Raw genomic sequence first — 6,635 nt, 5'->3', positions numbered from 1 at the left:
TAAAACATCAGGAAGGCAACTGCAAGTGCTGGGCCTAAAAGTACTTCTGGTTTATGTTTAAAAAGACCACTGAATATGCCTTTACTTATATTGAACACAGGCAACATTTATGCAGTGTGTTCACATCATATACTTCCATTATCAATCAACTAGCACAGATTCCAATTTGTTTTCCTGCCCTCCTAAGGAATTCAAATCATTATTGGTTGCAATTAATAAAAAGAAAATTCATGCCAATAAGAAGAGGAGCTGGTATCTAATTTCACTTTCTTCTATGGAACTGCACAGACAGCATGATACCTGAACAAATAAATCAACTACCATGATAGGAAGGGCTCCTTAATCCATAGTCTTTGCTTTATTGTGTGCAAAGTGTGCTATTGCCCCCTGAGCTTCCTGCATGTCTCTTTTCATGAGAAATCAGTGCTTGATCCTTTTTATATAATAACCAGAGAAGAAATGAAGCAGGAAGTATCTCTTCATCACAGTTCTCCCTCAGTCCCTAGACTGATAGAAAAGGATGTAACCAGACTCAGAGTTCTTTGAGATATCTGATGTCAACCCATAGAATTCTTCTTTTGTATATCGATGAAGTTGATCCATATATTTAAATCTCTCTTCAGGTGGAGAGCTAGAATTATGGGCAGTTTCTTAACTTTCATCCGTTTGTGTGTTTCCTGCTTGCTGCGACACTCTTCACAGTAATATTTATATTCACTGCAGAGCATTTCTGTGTAGCTACAACCTCTTAAACAGTGAGTAATTGATGTGTTTTGTTCCACACCAACAGAAAGATCTAAAAAAAAATCTTCATCTTTGTTCCTTATAGTTTCACAAGTAAGACATCTGGTTTCATTAGTTAATGTTCCCTGAAAAATCTCATGAACCCACGTTGAGTGTGGTGTGCTGTTGTTATTTTCATTGTCAATATTACCATTGGGTAAGCGACCATTTTGGGTTTTTTTTTGCTTTCTCTCTTCTTGTAAGATATCAGCAATTGTATTTAGTAGGTAATTTAAGAATTCATAGGCATCTTGTTGCATGTAGTTGTCAAAAAGCTATTGACTAATCCAAAATGGTGCTGGTTGACTGGGAACTGTTCTGGACCAATCTCTTTCCCTAATGCCGAAGCATTGGTGCCCATGGTACAGATGGAGGCGAATTTGGAGACTGTCATTAGGATTTCCATCTGCCCAGCGCCATCTTCCACCCAATCACAGCTGCGGCGGGCCGGGAGGAGAGGAGCCAGCATCCCAGCGGGCGGGCCCTGAGCCGCTGCCAACCCAAGCTCTGTGCCCAGGCACAACTGAGTAGATTCTTTGTATTACATTCTTCAGACCTTATTGCATGATTGCGTTACCGAAAATCCAAAAAGCCAAGAACAAATTTTAGTTAAGTGCCATAGAAAAACATCTGGAATAATTTTAGCTTAATAACTTACATAAGTCTGGATAAACATTACATATGGTATCTCAAAGGTCAGATAATTTTTACCTCATGCAAACTGTATTAGTAATAACAATTCACAATGGCAACTCCCAACTGTCAGTACAAGAATATTCCAGATTTTTCATTTCTTCTCATTATCTGTATGATTCTTAATGGCCCCCAAATTCAGTTCAACTTACACCCCCCATCTTGGACTCCATCTGTCTTTTTGCTTGTGTTTTTGTGCCAGTATTGGGGATTGAACTTAGCTAAGTGCTATCGCTTTTGCTTTTTCAGTCAAGTCGCCACTACTTGAGCCACAGCTCCACCTCTGGCTTTTTGCTAGTGGATTGGAGATAAGCATCTGAAGGACTTTCCTGCCCATGCTGGCAATCCTCAAATATCAACCGCAATTCTCAAATATCAACCTCCTGCACAGAAACTAAGGTGACAGGAGTAAGTCACCACGGCCTGGTTCTATTGCTTTTAGTAAGTAGAAGTAACCTAGAAGGATGCAGAATTTGAAGATTTATTGTTTATAAAAATTTACAAAGTGTTAAGTTTGTGGTTAATAATGCTTTGTCATTAATATTTACGCTCAGCAATGCATCATTATTCACAGTTGTTCCATTTGGTTTCTAGGATCCAGTCATGGATAATGAAGGATGCATCCATGACATTTTCTCACTTTTTATAAGGTAAAAAAGGCATATATGATCAACAGGCAGTCCTGAGACCCACCTCTGTCTTCTCTATTAAAAATATTTCTGCCTCCTGCTCTGGAAGAGAAATTCCTTAACTAACTATAAGAGGTATGATTTTAAAAATAGGAATAGTCAAGTAGAAAAATGTAAAACAAAGCAAAACAAAAAAAACAACAAAGGAAGTAGTCAAATATAATGCCAACCATAACACATTTTACAGATATGAATTTATGCATACAGTACTATAATTATAGCCTAAGAGTTGGTTCATGGATTAGTGAAAGCTGAGTTTGTGTCTTATTTTCATTTTTTTTTTTTTTGCCAGTCCTGGGCTTAAGCTCAGGGCCTGAGCACTGTCCTTGGATTTTTCTCAAGGCCAGAGCTCTACCACTTGAGCCTTAGCCCCACTTCCGGATTTTTCTAAGTATGTGGTACTGAGGAATCGAACCCGGGTCTTCGTGCATGCTAGGCAAGCACTCTACCACTAAGCCATACTCCCGGCCCTTATTTTCATTTTTAAAGCAATCACATATTTTGCATTCTCAGTGACTGCTGAGAAGCTGTAGTGCTGACACTTCTCTGGCATCTTATGGCTAACTACCTTGAAATTGCTATCCAACCCTTGTCATTCAGGTAGAAGACAAAAGAGACAACGGAGAATTCATCTTTTATCTTTTAGTTTGATGTTATTCAATGGTTGCTTTTTCATGGATACATGTTGTGAAGAAAATACATATCACAATGATAGCCTGTCTACTCCTGACCAGTGGGTTTTTTTTCCACTTTCAGACATTACTTATACACACAATTTGTTTTCATTTATTTATTTATTTAAAATTTTGTGTCAATACCAGGACTTGACTCAGGGCCTGGGTGTTTGTAATTCAGCTTTTTCACTCACGGCTGGCACTCTACCACACCTGGAGGCATGGATTTCCCTATCAGTTTTCTTCCTAGTTGGCTTTAAAACACATTCTTCCAGCTCTCAGCCTCCTTTATTGCTAGGGTTACAGATATGAATTTCCAGTGACCAGCTTTAGAGCACATACTGTATGTGAGTGTGCTCGTACCAGTCCTTGAACTGTATGTACCAGGCTAGAGCTTGGCCTGGGCACCACTTCTTGCTTTTTGGTGGTTAACTGGAGATTGTGATCTCATGAACGTTCTTTTTAGGATTGGCTTTGAACTTTGATCCTCAGACCTCAGCCTTTTGAATAAGTACATTTACTGCTGTGAAAGCTCATACAACAAAATTAACCCAGTCATAGGCTCAGAGCTCTCAGGATACAATCGCCTTTGAAAGCTTCCATCCCTGATCATTTTTCTATTAGAAACCAAGGATTTAACTCCATGAGCTTTGGGGGAAAAGACATTTCCAATAGAAACCATAATGCCTATGTAATACCTATATAATACACATGTGTTGTTTTGCCTATCTGACTTTCTCTCCTTATTCTCTATGAGAGTTCATAGTGATATAGTTCATGAGTCTGGTTATTCTTCATGAGGCAGGTAGGAAGGAAGCAAGGAGTCTATGGCCAAATTTTCTCCATCTTCCTGGACACTGGAACTGGCATAGAAATATGCATATGACTCAGGACAGACCAAGAAGAATCTCTCTTGGACTATTCCATCTGGGGTGATCAAAACAGCCTTGCTCTGTTGCTGGTGAGCCATCTCCTTACCTCATAACCCTAGGTCTTCTTTCAAGAGATGGAGAGTGAATTAGAGTGCTGGGCACTGGTGGCTCATGCCTATAATCGTAGCTCCTCAGGAGGTTGAGATCTGAGGATCAAAATTTGAAGTCAGCTAAGGCAGACTCTAATCTCCAACTAACAAGCAAAACTCCAGAACTGGAAAGGTGGCTCAAGTGGCAGAGTGCCAGCCAAGGACAAAACAAATAAAATCTTAAAACTGAGCAAGAGCATGAGGCTCTGAGTTCGAGGCCAGAACTGGTACACATAACTGTGCACGCACACACACAAACACACACATACACACAGAAAGCACAAGACAGGGTACCAATATCCTTCTATGATTCTGTGAGCTCTTGAGTCTAGTTGTGACACACATCAGGGTTGACACAGGTTTTTTGCTGTTGTTTTGTTGGTCATAGGACTTGAACTCAGGGCTTGGCACTGTCATAAGCTTTTATGTTCAATCCTAGCACTCTACCACTTTGAGCCACAGCTCCACTTCTAGTTATGGTGTCAATTGGAGATGAGTGTCTCATGGACTTTTCTGTCCCAGCTAGCTTCAAACCATGAACCTCAGATCTCGGCCTCCTGAGTGGTTTAGGATTACAGGCATGAACCACCAGAACCTGACTTTGTCACCGTTTTTGATAAATGAACCAGCATACTTCTTTGTAAGACAGATTATATCAAACTTGGTACCTGATGCTTTCTCCCACTGGTTAGTACTCTACCAATTGAACTTCATGAAAGGTATTTTGAGTTTCTGGCCTTTGCAATGGAAAGATTCCTAGCTAATAAATCAACACTGAATTACCCCATCTGTCTATAAGATGCAGAATCATCTGCATCTTTGTTTTAAAAGTTATCTTATGAACTTTATTTGCCCAGAATACCTTCCTATAGACTTTTGTCCCATGCTATATTTTCCTTTAGGATCTCTACTTGACAGCTGCTCTGATGAATGGGTCAATCATTCCTCAGAGCCTGGCCTTGCTCACAAATAGAGAAATAGCATGAGAAATAGCAGCTGTGCCTGAAGAGATAGTGGTATTCCCCAGAGAACAAAATAATGGCAAAACTCACTAAATTCTTAATGATTGTTATACTGCTTTTGGTTCAAATCAAGGTGGACTTAAAATGTGACATTGGGCACAATCATTAGGTGGTCTATATAGCATAAATATAGCATGCTCATCATTCTTCAAAGTAGAAACCAGAAGCCTTACAGGTCAACGCAAACTTCAGTAGCTCTGTGATATTATCTTATCTTTTAATCTATGCCCTTTACATTCAAGAACTCTCTCTCTCTCTCTCTCTCTCTCTGTGTGTGTGTGTGTGTGTGTGTGTGTGTGTGTGTGTGTGTGTGTGTGTGTGTATGTGTGTGTGTATACTAGGGCTTTAACCCAGAGCCTGGAAGCTCCCCCTTGACTTTTCACTCAAGGTTATCATTCTAAACTTGATCCATAGCCCTGCCTCTAGCTTTCTGCTGGTTAACTGGAAATTAGAATCTTGTGGACTTGCCTGCCAATTGGTTTTGAACTGCAGTCCTAGAGCTCAGCCTCCCAAGTAGCTAGGGTTAAAGGTGTGGTCAACTGACACCTGGTAATGCATGTTAATTTAAGTATTTTAACTCACAGTATGATATGTAATGTCTATTTGTGGCTGGTAATCCTAATTTGCCATGATCTTCAGGGAAGTTCCCATTTCAGGTAAATGTTAAAACAGAAAAAACAGCTCTGTGGAACCATAAAAAACATGGGAAAGGAAAATGAAACCATTTTGACCAAGAAAATGTTTAAGTCTGGTTCAATAAAATTCCATACTAGGATAAAATGACAAATATTCTCATTGATTTGGTCCTCAGTATGTGAAAAACATGTAGTGATCTTATGTATGTATATATATATATAGTGATCATATATATATATATATATATATATACATACATAGTGTCTATAACCCACCAAGTTTAAAGCTTATTCTTTATTTGTGTTCATGAAAGTACTGGGGCTTGAACTCTGGACCTGGACACTGTCACTTAGTTTTTTGCTCAAGGCTGGCAACATGTCAATTGAGTGACAATTTTACTTTCAGGTTTTTGCTAGTTAATTGAAGATAAGAGTCTAATGGATATTTCTGCTAGGGCTGGCTTTGAACCTTGATTCTCAGATCTCAGCCTCCTGAGTAGTGAGGATTACAGGTTTGAGTCACAGGTGATGATTTTTTATAGATAATTTCCTTGGGGTTTATTCCACATATTTTTGAAAATAATACTGATTACTAAATTTCAGTCTTTTTCTATAGCTTTGTGTTTTGGAGCGGGGGGGGGGCGATGTTGTTTTTGTTTTTGTTTTGATAGTGCTGGGCTTTGCATTTTCTGTGGGGTTTGAATTCAAGGCCCTGCACTCATTTAGCTAGCTTTCTCACAGATGGTATTCTATCACTTGAGGCACATATCCTGTCCCGCTTTTGCTCATTATTTTGGAAATTGAATCCAGCAAATTTTTCTGACTGAGTTGGTCTTGAACCAAGTGCCTTCAGATCTCAGCCTCCTGGGTAGCTAGGATTACAGGCTAAGCCACTGGTGCCTGGCTCTTTTGCGCCAAGTTTTGACTTTTTACAAATGCTTTAATATGCTATGATATTGCAAAGAAGCATTGCTAAAGCCCGTTGAAGAATGATCTCAAGTGCCACTGAATTTTAATACAAATAGATCTAAAGGAATTTGCAATGGTTCACTCAATATTAACATTCTAGTTGAAAAAAAGCTTTGGCTTAGTTTAAAAAATTAATCCAGGAAAGTCAT

The 6,635-nt window shown here is 39.2% G+C and overlaps 1 pseudogene; it reads right to left on the bottom strand.

The window, feature by feature from the left end:
- Positions 1 to 495: 495 nt before the first annotated feature.
- Positions 496 to 1,177, bottom strand: LOC150066702 (ubiquitin carboxyl-terminal hydrolase 12 pseudogene; annotated as a pseudogene).
- Between the last annotated feature and the right edge of the window lie 5,458 nt (positions 1,178 to 6,635).

Source organism: Megascapheus bottae, chromosome 2, assembly GCF_031878675.1.
Source record: "Megascapheus bottae isolate mThoBot1 chromosome 2, mThoBot2.hap1, whole genome shotgun sequence".
NCBI classification, from domain to species: domain Eukaryota; kingdom Metazoa; phylum Chordata; class Mammalia; order Rodentia; family Geomyidae; genus Megascapheus; species Megascapheus bottae.
Note: the sequence above shows the minus strand (reverse complement) of the source record. Positions and strands in the feature narration are given on the sequence as shown.